Raw genomic sequence first — 15,875 nt, 5'->3', positions numbered from 1 at the left:
GCTCAACTTTCACAGTCCAGAGAGAAAGTGTCTGAATGTCCAGGGCTACTGCACATACCCATTTCTTGACCACATCAGTAAAAAGGAGAACTGACCCCGGAAGTTTCCGTAGTGGGAAAGTGACCTTTTATCATCTATACAAACTATAAGGTTCCCCCAAAAAAGATGAGCGTGCTATTAGAGACAGATTGCATGCTGAACTGCTGAAAACTGGCAACTTTATGTTCAATGGGAAAAATCAACTGTGTTCATCACTTGATAAGCGATCTCTCTGATGAGGAGCAGGATTTAGACTTCATCAAAGTGTTGTTGGTAGTAGTGGAAATTACATGTGAGGAAAATATTCTTTTTTTTTTACTCGAAGGTAATTTATTGACAGAAAATAATTTGAGGAGTCCAGTTCACAGCCGGCGACCACGGCGACCCCCCTTCCTGCGAGTGCTGTCGGAAGGGATGGGGGTGACATCCTCAATCCCCCCCATCTTCATCCCTGAGCGGGCAAGGGCTCGGAGCGCAGACTGGGCCCCAGGGCCAGGGGTCTTGGTCCGGTTTCCTCCCGTGGCTCAGAGTTTGATGTGTAGGGCCATGATGCCCAGCTCATTGCACCTCTGGGCCATATCTTGGGCAGCCAACCTGGCAGCGTAGGGCGACGATTCATCTCGATCAGCCTTCACCTTCATCCCGCCCGTCACTCGACAGATGGTTTCCTTGCCAGAGAGGTCAGTGACATGGACAAAAGTGTCGTTGAAGGAGGCAAAAATGTGGCAGACACCAAAGCCATTCTCTCCTTCAGCACCTGCTCTTCCTTCTTTGCCTTCCCCTTGCGAGGCGCCACGTCTGCGCGTCTCCTCTAGACTCCGCCACCGGAAAGAGAGGCTGGGAGCAGGCGAGGCCGAGAATATTCTTAATCACCTGTGGTGGGAGGAGTAATTCGAGTATGAAATGTTAGATACTAATTACATTAAGTCAAATACCACAAAATTATTGTTAACTTCTCTGAGATTCTGGCAGGTAGAATAAGAACTCATTCTATGTTTAGACAGGAAAGGGACAGGGTTGGCAGCTATTTATGAGATTGGACCACTTTACTCACTACAATTATTTCCGAGTGATTCTCAATTATGGTTAGTCCCTACAACAAAATCTATCTTCAAAAGGAGGAAATATGACTGAGAAGATTATTCTGACTATCACTCACCTTCTTCTTGACGCACTGCTTCAATAGAAAAGATTGATTGTGTTGCCCATGGAAGCATGTTTGTGCAACTAATTTGTTTTTCGTTTAGATGGGCAATTTTGCCTTGTGTAAATACATCAGTCTAGATTAGCATGAGTATATTCTTGAGAGACTTTTTCTATCAAAACAGGAAAAGTTATTTTGAGATAAATATCCCACCCCACCCCCCAAGTTTTAGCAGTTACAGTACAGACTTCTACAGATGTGAAACATGTTATCTTTACTCCAGAAGCCCAGATTTATAAAATAGTTCATACTGGGAATGTTGTGCACTGGTGTTTGAGCACAAGAGAAAGAGAACATGAAATCCACAAAGCAAGGCACCTAGATTTACTAAATTCAACAAAGTGGAAATAAATAATCCTGGTTCAAGGAGGAGCAACAAAGTAGCTTTAAAAAAAATTAAACCACTGTCATGAAGTCAATTGACTCATAGCAACTCTGTACAGCCAAGTAGACTTATTCCCTAGTGTTTCCAAGCCTGCACAGCTGTGCTGGGGCATATAGTTTCACCTCTCTCCTGCTGGTGGGTTCAAACTGCTGACCTTGTGAGCAGCAGCCCAACTAGCTAGCAACCCATTGTAGCACCAAAGCTGAGTCCAAAGCTCTAAGATACGTTACCTATTGACAAGACTGCAACCGAGCCTAACATGTTAAATACGAGCTCCATCAAATATTTGTCACTTTACAGGGCATCTTTGATCTCATACTGAGACGCTTTTAACCTTCATTGAAGCATTTTGCTAACATCTCCAACAGCCAAGGACTTTCTATCTCCTGCTGTCAAATAGGGAATATTAAAAGGCAGGTGACAAGAAAACTTGATTATTACTTGTATTTCAAAACTATTATTTATTAATGTTAAGTCCTTGGGACAATAGTACTTTTATAAAAGAGCATCCTTGATTTAGAGGTCATGTCATATTTAAGAGTAAAATATCTGCAAAATGGCTTCACACAAGAAATTCCAATACAAAACATTAATCACACCACTTATAACAGCAATGATAAAAATCTCTAGTGGCAATCTATGGATTATAGATCATCTAAAATTAATGATCTAGTTTTTTAATCATAGGTCAAATCTCCAAATTATGTTTTTTTCTTTCCTGTGCTTCTGATTGACTGCCCCACTGCCCAACAACGACAACTGGCATGTGCCGTTCCAAGGAGAGACCGATCTGCGGAGAAGGACCTCATGCTTGGTGACGCGGGGCGCCAGGGCTGCAGCAACAGTCTCAGGCACGGCAATAATTGTGAGGGGGTGCTGAACCAGACAGTGCTTCATGCACTGTGCTGAACCGGACAGAGGACGGGGTCACTACGAGTTACAACCAACTCATGACACTTGTAAATAACAACATTTGAGGGAGTAGGAAGACTGTTCTTCCGCAAGGAACTGCTTTTTTTTTTAAACATTTTATTAGGGGCTCATACAACTCTTATCACAATCCATACATATACATACATCAATTGTATAAAGCACACCTGTACATTATTTGCCCTAATCATTTTCTTTTTTTTCCCCTTCTTTTCTTTTTTTACATTTTATTAGGGGATCATACAACTCTTACCACCATCCATACCTATACATACATCAATTGTATAAAGCACATCTGCACATTCCCTGCCCCAATCATTCTCAAAGCATTTGCTCTCCACTTAAGCCCTTTGCATCAAGTCCTCTTTTTTCCCCTCCCTCCCCACTCCCCCCGCCCTCATGTGCCCTTGGTAATTTATACATTGTTATTTTGTCATATCTTGCCCTATCCCGCATCTCCCTTTCCGCCCCCCCTTCTCTGCCGTCCACCTCCCAGGGAGGAGGTCACATGTGGATCCTTGTAATCAGTTTCCCCTTTCCAACCCACTCACCCTCCACTCTCCCAGCATCGCCCCTCACACCCTTGGTCCTGAAGGTATCATCCACCCTGGATTCCCTGTGCCTCTAGCCCCCATATGCATCAGTGTACAACCTCTGCCCTATCCAGTCCTGCAAGGTAGAATTCGGATCATGGTAGTTGGGGGGAGGAAGCATCCAGGATCTGGGGGACAGCTGTGTTCTTCATCGGTACTACCTCGCACCCTGACTGACCCATCTCCTCTCCTAAACCCCTCTGTGAGGGGATCTCCAGTGGCCGACACTTGAGCCTTGGGTCTCCACTCTGCTCTTCCCCTTCATTCTATATATATATATTTTTTCATGATGCCTTATACCTGGTCCCTTTGGCACCTCGTGATCACACTGGCTGGTGTGCTTCCATGTGGGCTCTTTTGCTTCTGAGCTAGATGGCCACTTGTTCACCTTCGAGCCTTTAGGACCCCAGACACTATCTCTTTTGATAGCCGGGCACCATCAGCTTTCTTCGCCACATTTGCCTATGCACCCATTTGTCTTCAGCGATCCTATCATGGAGGTGTGCAGTCAATGATATGATTTTTTGTTCTTTGATGCCTGATAACTGATCCCTTCGGGACCACTCGATCACACAGGCTGGTGTGTTCTTCCATGTGGGCTTTGTTGCTTCTGAGCTAGATGGCCACTTGTTTATCTTCAAGCCTTTAAGACCCCAGTCACTATCTCTTTTGATAGCTGGGCACCATCAGCTTTCTTCACCACATTTACTTGTTCACCCACTTTGGCTTCAGCAGTTGTGTCGGGAGGGTGAGCATCGTAGAGTGCCAATTTAATAAAAGAAAGTATTCATGCATTGAGGGAGTGCTTGAGTAGAGGACCAAGGTCCTTCCGCCCCCTTAATACTTAACCTATAAATATAGACACATATATCTATTTCCCCATCCTCATATCTATATATTTGCTTGTACATATCTTTGTCCAGACCTCCATAAATGCCCTTTGACTCCTAGTTCTTTCCTCCATCTCCCTTGACTTTCCTCCTGCCCTACTACCATGCTCCGTCATCACCTGGGCTACAGCTATACCTCTTCTCTACTCAACCTTACCCAGGCCTGCCACTCCCCGCTCTCTACCATTTTGGGTCCCATGTTGTTCCCTTGTCCCTGTGTTTGTTGACACCACTTTCTTACCCCCTTACCCCACCCCCACCCCAAATCCCCCAGGAACTGTCGGTCCCATTGTTTTTCCTACAGATAGTTCATCCAGCCTGTCCTATTCAGACAGACCTGTGGAGACACTAACATGCATGAAAACAAGACAGAAGAAAACAAAACAACAGTATACAACCAGACAACAAAGCAACAAAAACAAATCACTGACAAAGAGCAAAACAAACCACTTCACAAAAGAAAAGCTTGTAGTTAGTTCAAGGATCGTTTGTTGGCCCTTAGGAGTGTTTTCCAGTCCAGTCTATTAGGGCACCAAGCCCTTGCCCCAAAGTCTACTTTCAGCATTCCCTGGGGACCTTGCCACTCCAATCCCTTGCTGTTCCGCTGCACTCCCCCAGTGCTTTGCCTCGGTGTGGTGGGATCAGGTCAGGTACAATTCCCACACTGTGTCTCCGGTGCAGTCTCCTGTATCGCCCTTAGTCACTGAGGGGCATCATGTCTCATAGTGGGGCCAGCCATGTTGTTCTCTCTGTGGACTGGCTGCTCTAATCAGGAGCATCATCCTCACAGCCTGGTGAGCCAGGCTGTGTTCCACTGTCTCCTCCTGCCCCTTCATCTGCTCCCGTGTGCTCTGATCAGATATGTCCATCTCCCGGAGCTGCAGAGTCAATGTCGTCCTTTGGAACAAATTCTTTTCTGGGGAGGGGCAGGAATCCACTTAATTTATGGTTCTGGGGCCAGCCTCCCAGGCCTCCACTGGTTCCCTACTCCACGCCGGGATATTGCATTCACACCTAGCGGCACTGGGTTGAAGTCTGGTCCCACTTTCCCTGTGGAGATATAAACAATACCCTCTCCTTGGGTGGAGGAGGAGGCAAGGAAACACTTTTAACGTGATTTCCTTACTCATTCACTGCCATCAAGCTGATTCTGACACAAAGCGACCTTACAGGGGAGGATAGGACTTCCCTGTGGGTTTCCAAGTCTGCTACTCTTTCCACGAGCAGAACGCCATATCTTTCCCCAGCAGAGTGGCTGGTGATTTCAAATTGCTGCCCTTAAGGTTAGCAGCCCAATCCCATAGCCACGGTGCCACCAGCACTCCCAGAGGAGTTCCTTACGGTTAAAACAACAACAAACTCATGCACAGAGCAGTGAATTTCTGAAACATCATTTCAATTTTCATTTGTTAATGCCTTCAAATTCAAGGCATCCATACAAATAAACCCATTGCCCAAAACACAACCAGAACCTTGCATGTTTTCTTTTAACTCTGGGTCCTGCGGTCAAAGCAAGGACTGAGTGGGATGGGCTGAAATAAAGGATTGAGCTGTCAGATGCATACCAGGTAGTTTCAGAAAGGGATACCAGAGATTTCAATGTACTTTCAGATATCCTGGCATGGATAAACACCGAGTCTTTGTTAGCTAACACCTTCGTAGAAAAATGAAAACTATGGTCAAGAAGAAGAATCACAAGGAAGGAAATATAAAATGCTGATAAGGGAGCCAAAACAAGCCATAATATGGACAAACTTTACATACTACTCAGTAGTTTTTCTTTCTCTAGGATCAGTTCTGGTACCACAAAAACCTCCTTCTGGAGCTAAACAATGATCTCATGTCATCTTTGGCATATGTGCATTGGTTACAGATTTTTTCTATCTCTCTGTTGCCAAACAATAGAGTGGAGCGTTGAGTCGCAATGTCTTGGGCCTACGAACGGCACCATTTGGAAAGGCATTTTTCCTGTGGAACCTGTCTTCTCTGACTGAAACCTATTCAATGAGGACTGTTAATCCCTGACCTCCTGGCCCCCTGACACTGATCTGTCCTAAAGAGGATGCCAATAGATTGTCTGTCAAATTTATACTAGAAAGCCATAGCACAAGGTCCCTATTTCTATATTGCACACAATGCTTTATGTCAACGTTTGATAAACATGAAATCACATTTTCAAAGGTTAAAAACCAAGTGTCAGTCAGTCAAAAATTACTGACCACTGTGAGTGTCTTGCTGGTTGACCTTGAACTCCTTCATGACACTGAGGTCAAAGATCTGTCATTAGCAAAGGAATTTTTTATACAATTATGATAAGCTCACTTTTTTTACCATTATCATTAGAAACAATTTTAAGTTATCCATCTTCAAGCACCTACCTAGTGAATGAAAATATAAAGCTATAAAGGGATCAATCTCCTTTTTAGTTATGCAATCAACTAACCATTTCATACGGTGAAATGAGTGTTAATAGAAGTTATACATGCATATCTCCAAGACAAAGAACCCTAAGTTTTCAATAGAAGCTAAGAGTTAAGAAGAAGAAAAAGTATAAAGACAATTGTTTTACATTTAATACAGACTCCATTTCCACCACTATTTTAATTTGGTAGAGTTGCAGATAATTAACACATTTCATTGTAAGCATCTTCTGAAAGAATTATGGAGTTCATCTTTCATTATATTATGGCTATTATGTACCAATTCAATATAATTTTTAGATTTATATATGTTGCACAAATATACATGAAAAGTTAAAGTGTTATCTATAAATCATTAAGATCAGTTGTTAATATCAAATAATATGAAATATCATTGAACACAGGGATTACTTAGTTTAGAGACTAGAAAGAATCATCTATAGCTTTTAATGGCTCTCAAAATGCTGTTTTTCCTAAAAATAATGAGTTTTCATTGCCAGTGTATGTTTACACTACCTAAAAAGATAGAATATGTAATAATACTCCCTAAAAAGAGGAGAAAATTCATTTGAATTCTGTTTTTATTGTTTGCTCTGGGTTGTTTGGGGTTGTTTTTCAGCTTCCCAAATAACAGTTCTGAGCAGTCAGAGAATTTCAATGAATCACAGAGCAGGTGCGATCACGGCTGTGACAGTATCATTTTGCTGTTTTCATCCGTGGTTGGTTTCAAGTTAGGTGACCATCTTCTCAGGCATGCCCGGTGGACACAACATACAAAACAAATCTCAGAATTTTCAACTATGGTTTAAGGATTTCCATCTGAGTATGCTGTAGAGGTGCAAGGTTATGAACATAAGCTGTAGCCCTTAAGCGTCTAGTAGGTTTATTTTTTCAAATGTATTCAGCCATGCCGTATTCAGTTCTGTGTCTTTCCTATCAGATGAAGTGTGACCAAACTTTATGCTTGGCAGCTTTATGATTATTTTAGCCGTCACAATCTTTGCCTGGTTTGAGTGTCCAGCTCAGATAAGGAAGTCCGTTGCACTCTAGTGTCTGTGTACATTTCCCACTGCTGTTTGTTAAGACTTAAGTAAACTGGTCACTGAGGGAAAACGGCCCTGAAACCCAGTACTTAGTAGCTACAGACTCACATGCACTTGCAGGAGAAATACATGACAGATCTATTGTCCTGTATTAGCAGGACATTGTCCCAGGATGTGAACACATGCAGACTACTCAGGAAGGCCTTTGAATATGTAAGGCAAGACACTGGTAGCTCATCCCAGTGGGAACCGCAGAAAAGGGGAACCTGATTAAATTTAATGTCATTGTCACTTTTTTTTTCATTGCGAAGAATTATATAGGTAGCCATAGCTACCACACTGTTCAGACAGCATGACCACAATATTCCCCTCAGAGGTTGGCGTCAAGGACTGAGTTATTCACTCCAAGAATGTGATTCATTGCTGGATGGGGTTCTTACAAGATTAAAAGAGTCATCAGTATATGAAGGGCACATACAGACTTTGGGGCGAACGTGAGAGAACAAACCACTGCAGTTTAACCGGTGATTATGTTTTGTGGGAATAATATATCTCAAAGAAGAGAAATGTTTTTTAACTGTGAGCCTAGACTTTTTCATTCCAATTTTAAAATCAATGTGAAGGTCAAATGGCTTAATATAAACTACTGGAGGAGTTTAGGAGAAGATTCTTTTCTCTTTCTAATTCCTTTGAAAGGAAAGTTGGTTATTCAATATTTAATTGTATTTCTCTATGAAGGAAAAAAATGCAATATCTCTTGGTAAAGCCTAATTAATAAAAGGATTTTGATTTGGTAGTAGCAAATAGGCTGACATTGTTTTCATCCATGATGTCTTTTATTAAAGAATATATATCTCCTCCAAAAATTTATACTTTCCCTTATCTTGAGTAAATGTTTCAAGTGTACAAATATTACAGTCTTTGTTACAAATCTGTCTACCTAGTTATGTATGCTACCGATGTTGGCTATTAAAATTCAAACTTCATATGATTTTCACTTCAAATATTATTACCAAATAATGTCATCTAAATAATATCCTCTAAGATAGCCCCCTCAACTCTGTAAGGTGTCAAATCAGATTTCTTCTTTTCTGTAAAACTGATATCAGATCTCTTTCTTTAAAAGGCATGATAAAAGGGAATGTTAGTGCCTCCATCAGGTAAGTCACCAACGATGTAATTTGGTGACTTTTCATAAACTCGGGGGACTGGCAACACGCTTTCTTTTACAGAATGTCAGTTTATCGGTTCAAACCTGGACCACGAAGACCTGACTGAAAGCCACTGCCACCTGAGTGCCACTCACTGGAGTTTATAATATGAACTCGAGTCAGACTCAGTCTGATTAATCGTGGACACAAGTCTACATCCCAGCACCCACCGTCATAATTGGCTTCCTCGTTTGAAGTCTCAGGAGACTGGAAGGGCAATGGAATTTGAACGACCAACTCATTCTGGTCTCACCAGGGACAGATGAAGGCCCCCTGGTGAGGTGACTTGGAGAAGTTAGTACTGCTCCTGCTGTGCCTTAGACCCGTCCTGTAGATAAATAGAGCTCTCCTCTGTGCAAGCACACACTTAGACACCTTTAAAGCACAAATAATTCATTTTTCACACACAGGGCCAAAGAAATATTTTGTATGCTTATCTTCAAAGCAAAAATGTGGATAAACTTTGTTATTTGTTTGAGTTTATTATAAATAATATTACAAAGAATTTGTAATATTACTGAGATAAAACCATATGTAAACCTTTCTTAAATATAATCTTAGTCTATGATATAAAATCCTGCTAACTTCGAATTCAGTGACCTGAATTTTTTAATTAAAAAGAAAGAAAGAGCTCTCTATGGAAATACTACATATTGATTATTTAAATAGCACTCCTACTGAGATATCACCTTCTAGGGAGTTGGATTGATTAGCATGGAATTTAAGAGAAGACAACTGTACACAGAGGAAGCTTTGGAGATGCGGTTTTGTCCCTGAAATACCAAAGGATCTTTTCCTCGGTGAAATGTTAAACAATGTGCCTTCAACAATACACTGACAAGGCCTTTCCTGAGGCTCGTGGTGCCGTCACGGCGATGATCTTGTCTTTTCTTCTTAATGTGCTCCCGTACCGCAGACCTCACAATGGTCATTCACACAACTACAGTACGGATACGTTTAAGATGCTGCTGCTGGGAGGTTTCTTTCTTCCAGCTGCAGCCGGCTTTATAGCTGGGGCCTTTTATTTTTGGTTACCTGAATGGATTTCTGCTTCTTAACTGTACCAGATTGCCATTCATTGTGGCATTAAGATGAATCGGAATATTTTACTGTCTTTTGATTTCTGGGTTACCTCCCACCTTTTAAGCCTTTTTAAAGTTAACTTCCTAATGTTTCATATTTTTTAAGTAATCTGCTTAAAGACTTTTATATTTATCTGAACCTGTCAGATATAAAAATGTATGCAAAAGATGTGACTGAAAGAGTTTTCATTCAAGTCTATGTGTTTGAGGGTTTGCTCTTTTCCAAGTATGCTATTCGAGAGAAAACAAGTTATTAAAAACAAATCTACCTAGCCACCAGCACTTTCCAGACGTCACATCTGTAGATGTTTGCAACACGTATACAAACAAAGGAAACTGATTCATTAAGTAAAGTTGGCCTCTCTGTTTTCTAGCCCATCCTCTATCAGGGTTAACTACAGAAAATATTCAACACAGTGTTAGGACTAGGATTACCAAACACCACAGACTAAGTGTTTTTAGTGACTTGGTGAATTTCCTATGTATGTACAATAATAGCTATCACTTGTTAAATTCCTACTCTGTGCCAGGTCTTGTGCACAGTGCTTTACAATACTACCATATTAAAATGTTTTAAAATGTATTGAGCCGTGATTGACATGTCATACAATTGCTCAATCATATTAAAAGAGGAGTGCAATTATTAACACAATCAACGTTGGAACCTTTCTGTCCTTGTACCCCGTGATGTTGACTCCCCATCCCCCCCACTCTCCCCTTCCATGTCCCTAGGCAATCATGAATCCAGCTACTATCCTCATAAATCTACCCGTCTAGGGTTCTCAATTCAGATAAACTTTAAAAATAACAAGGGCACAATGACTGTGCAACTCTTCTTGATATGATTGAACTGATGAATTGGATGAGATGTCGATTAAGTGTTAATAAAACTGTTAAAGGTGGCGGAGGCAAACAACAAATAAAGACCCAACAACAATGCCGTATACAACAGAGAAAGAACTCAATCTAAGAGAAAGCAGAGAATATTAAAAAAAATTTTTTTTCTTTTTATGTATTTATTTTTTTCCTTGGCTGGGATGACTTTAACTTCTCCATCTATTTTTTTTTAACAATTTATTGGGGCTCATACAATTCTTTTCACAGTTCATACATATACATACATCAATTGTATAAAGCACATCCTCACAGTCCTTGCCCTAATCATTTTTTTTCTCTTTTCTTCTTTTACATTTTATTAGGGACTCATACAACTCTTACCACAATCCATACATATACATACATCAATTGTATAAAGCACATCCATACATTCCCTGCCCCAATCATTCTCAAGGCATTTGCTCTCCACTCAAGCCCCTTGCATCAGGTCCTCTTTTTTTTTCCCCCCTCCCTCCCCGAGAATATTAAAATTTTAAAATAAGTTCACATTGGGTCCAGAGGGAGATCAAGTGACAAGGTGCTACATTCCAGCCTAAGTACAGCTGCTAAAATCTACTGTATAAAGTTCTCTGTCTGATATGGCTGTTAACATTCATAGACTATGTACATTGGAGACTAGCAAGGGACTTGACCCACCCAGAGACCCTGCACATGAATTTGGGTTACCACTCTCATCCATAGCCTTACCCAAAACGAATGTTCAGAATCTATGCACTGGTACCGTTCTCTCCTCCAGGTTTGGATCTTACTGTTTACAATCCTTGGGTCACACATGTTAGTGTATTTCTTTTACGTGGACTTTGCTGACTCCTCAATTGCATTACTTCTTGTTTTAAGACAAGCCTTTAAGACCTCAGATGCTTTTTTTTCCCTGATAGCCAGGCACTATCTGATTTATTCACCAAACTTTGCTATGGCACCTATGTGATATTGTGAAAGTGAATACCAAGCAGGGTCATGTCATCAGAACAAATTTTTCTTATATTAGGAGTATGATCAAGTGAAAGCTCAAAATCCATTTATATATTGTGAGTTTCTTTAAGTCCCTGGTTCCCTTTTACAGACATTATTGTCATTTTGTTGTAGTATATAATAAATCATTCCCATGGGGCTTAAGATAATTCTTTTAATAGTAATAGTATCTTAGTTAACAGGAAAGCAATGTGTAGCAAAGGATTTTATACATATGTATTATTTCTTATTGGACTCTAACACATGAATTGTTAACCTGGAGTCTTCGAAATGTGGGTGACTGAACACTAGTTGTACATTTTGTTAGCTACCATATTAAACTAATTCTTCCTTTATCAAATCTATAAAACTAAAACTCCAAGTTCACTGCCATTAAGTCAACCCAACTCATCTCAAATCTTATAAGGTGATACAAATATACTCTACTCATGAATGAGGAAATTAGTGATTTGATAAGCTAAGTATGCCTGAGAAACACATGATGAAATAGAATTTAAACTCAGATCTAATTGACTTCAAAATTATTTTCTTAAATGCTGTATTGTATAGTTTCACCATATCAATCTTAATTACTCATCAACTATGGAGTCCTGGTGTCAATAGAGGGTTACAAGATGGACTGCTAGTCACAAGGTCAGCAGTTAGAAACCACAGCTATTCCCCATGGAGAAAGATAAGGCTTTCTACTTCCTTAAAGATTGACCATCTCTCCAAGGGCTCAAGTACAAAGCAAATGTTTTGAGAACGATGATGGCAACAATTGTACAAATGTGCTTGAAACAATGGCTGGATGTATGGATTGTGATAAGTGTTGTACGAGCCCCCAGTAAAATGATTTTTTAAAAGATTCACTAGCTCCGAAATCAATAGGGCAGTTATACTCTCTCCTATAGAGTCTCTGTAAGCTGAAATAAACTTGACACCAGTAGAAATTATACAAATTTTATAGCCATCCAAGTGACATTGCGGTTAAACACTCAGCTATTAACTAAAAAGTCAGCAGTTCAAATCTATCAGCACTCCTCTAGACCCCAGGTGGTCATCTATTTCCATAAAGATTTAAAGCATTGGAAACCAGTGGGGCACTGTTATTCGGTCCTACAGAATCACTATGAGGGAGAGTACACAACACCAATGGGCACATACATTTTACCCCATACATTGACATTTCTGAATATTGACTTTGATTTTTTTATGGTGATAACAATGACATCATCATTGTGGGGGGTCACATTGAACTTGGGTAGTGGTTCTGGGCTTGTCTGGACTGGGCTCAGCTGCAAAGCTGAAGCAATCAACCATTCAAGTTGGACCAGGACTGAAGAGGTTCTGACAGTACTTCTTCCAAACAGATTTGTTTGTTTTTCATCTGTCCATGGTATTTGCAATTTGTGCAAACTAAAACCACAAAATTCTTAGAAGAACAAGCAAGGTCCATGCAGTCAGGCCTAGCTTTCAACAAAGCATTATGTCATATAACAACAGAAGCACGCGCAGCGAAAGGCAAAATAAATAAATAGGACCCCTTAACATTTTTAAACTTTCATTCATCAAGACTTTCCAAAAAAAATGAAAAGTCAAGCTACTGAATTTGATATCTTCAAAAATTGACAGTCAATAAGAATCTAATAAAATATATATGAAACATCAAGTTTATTAAAAGACAAATGATCCAATCATGTAATGGGCAGGGGATTCATCTCTAGAAATTTTAGAGTCCATGAAATTTCTTTTGCAGGTGTACAACTTACAGCAATAAGTTGTACACCTGTAAAAGGTTGAATTTGCACATCTAAAAAGCGGAGAGAGAAAGAAATCCCAGGGACTCTAAAATTTCGAGAGCCATAGAAGGTAGATGAATCCCTAAAACTATTGCCCTCAGATAATCTGTAACCTTAGACCTAAAATATGCCCTGAAGTCATCTTAAAATTTAAAATTAATTTAGCTCAAGTAGTGGTGGGAGGGGAAAAGTCTGCCTTGAGAATTTGCTCTTTAAGGACCTATCCTAAAGGGACTCAACTCACAGTAACTCAAAGGTTAGACAGGAAGTAAGTCTACTGTCATGAAGGAGGAACAGCTAGAAAAGGAGGGTGAAATTATTGTAAAGCTCAAAAAATGTCATCAAGTCACTAAACTTTATAAGTAGAATCTGTTGGATTGATGCTTTTTTTTTCTTGCAGTGTGTATTTTCAACAACCACAACAAAGTAAAAAAATCAGAGAAGTAAACTGAGACAGTCCCAGTTTTAACCACCCTGCTCACTCAGATGGTGGTCAAGCCTCGGTTTCACGGGTAGAAACTAAACAGCTGCGAACTGAAACGTGGATCACGTGCTCATGCACCTCATCATCCTACCTACTCGCTCTTAGTTCTGCACATGGCAGCGGACTATGATTTCAAGAGCAAGTCTCAATGGACTAGACTTTTTTTTTTAACAATTTATTGGGGCTCATACAATTCTTATCACAGTTCATACATATACATACATCAATTGTATAAAGCACATCTGTACAGTCTTTGCCCTAATAATTTTTTTCTCCTCTTTTCTTTTTTTACATTTTATTAGGGACTCATACAACTCTTATCACCATCCATACATATACATACATCAATTGTATAAAGCACATCCATACATTCCCTGCCCCAATCATTCTCAAGGCATTTGCTCTCCACTTAAGCCCCTTGCATCAGGTCCTCTTTTTTTTTTCCCCTCCCTCCCCGCTCCCCCCTCCCTCATGTGCCCTTGGTAATTTATACATCATTATTTTGTCATATCTTGCCCTATCCGGAGTCTCCCTTCCCCCCTTCTCTGCTGTCCCTCTCCCAGGGAGGAGGTCACATGTGGATCCTTGTAATCAGGACTATACTTTTTTTAAGATCTGTAATATTTTGTAATTAAAATCAAGTCATATGGGCTCAGATTCAAGGAATAAGTAAATTAATTCCAATCTTGGGAGGATATGTAAAGTCATGCTTGCTGTCAAAGGAAATGTATAGTGGGATGGGAAGAATTTCAAATATTCTTGTAATGTGCTATGAAATTATTTCTTTCCCTTTCCAAGACATCCATAACTTAAAGAAAAAAAACAACACAAAAACATGACTCGATGGCAGTGAAGTTTTTGGGTTTTTTTTATTGTTAGGTTACATATTACTTCAAGCTAGTGGCTTAACGCAACAATTACTTATGGCCTTGCAGGTTCTGAAGGATGAGAGTCCATCATAGACATTTTCTGTGGGTCATTGATATCAAGAAGGAGATACATGCTGATTAGATAGAAGAGAGGGCCAGAAAACAAATAGATTAAATAATGGAATAAATAAAATATGAGAGAAAGAAACATAGAAAAATCACTTATCCTTTTAATTTTCTGTGTTAGCTATTCAATTCAACTGATGTATATTGCAGTCTTTGTAGAAGTTCTTACAGTTTTACTTCAGTTTAACAGCTTTAAACACACTCAATGATAATACCAAATGTTTGTAAAAAATGGAATTAAAAGATAAAAATTTTTAAATGTAAACTTTATTTCTCAGCATAAGCTCTATCAAGGTTGAGACTTTTGTAAGTGATGATATGATTTATTTAGTTCATTCGTAAAGAACCGAGAACAATAACAATGCATTCTTGTTACATTATTAATGGGGGGATGGGTTTCTAAGGCTGTGCAGCTTTACGAGAACAGAAATCCACCAAGGATCCTTTTAAAAAAAATCAGAAGGAATGAAATCAGGACTGTTTGGTGGATGCCTACTGGTTTCCTCTAAAAGCTCACGCAATTGTCCTTGTTTGATGAAAAGAGTGATCAGGAACAATGTGACTGGTGCAGAAGGCTTCTCTGGCCATGCAGTTCTGGGCTAAAGCTTTGATAACATCCAGATGTTATTATTCTTTGGCCCTCTGGAGAGTCAACAAGCAAAGTTCCACAACCATCCCAGGAAAATCATTGCCATGGCTGTTGCTACTGACCAGTCTGCTTTGGCTTTGGTTGGGCCACTTCCACTTCTTGGTAGTCATTGATTTGATAATACTTTGTCTTCAGGACCGCCCAAGGAATACTTCAGGACCTGAATCCTACTTGTTTAGAATATCCATTGAAAACTCTTGTCTGCAGTTGATCTGCAGGTGATCTGGGTGGTGGCCTACACCCACCACAGAGGAAACTTGCTCAACTTTAATTTTTCCATCAGAGTTGTATAAGTTAAAC

At 40.0% G+C, this 15,875-nt stretch overlaps 1 pseudogene; it reads right to left on the bottom strand.

Moving 5' to 3' along the window:
- Positions 1-401: 401 nt before the first annotated feature.
- Positions 402-15,875, bottom strand: part of LOC142442358 (small ribosomal subunit protein uS11-like) — a 41,767-nt pseudogene continuing 26,293 nt past the window's right edge.

This window comes from Tenrec ecaudatus, chromosome 3 (assembly GCF_050624435.1).
Source record: "Tenrec ecaudatus isolate mTenEca1 chromosome 3, mTenEca1.hap1, whole genome shotgun sequence".
Taxonomy (NCBI): domain Eukaryota; kingdom Metazoa; phylum Chordata; class Mammalia; order Afrosoricida; family Tenrecidae; genus Tenrec; species Tenrec ecaudatus.
The sequence above is the reverse complement of the archived record's forward strand: the minus strand, read 5'-3'. Positions and strand labels throughout refer to the sequence as shown.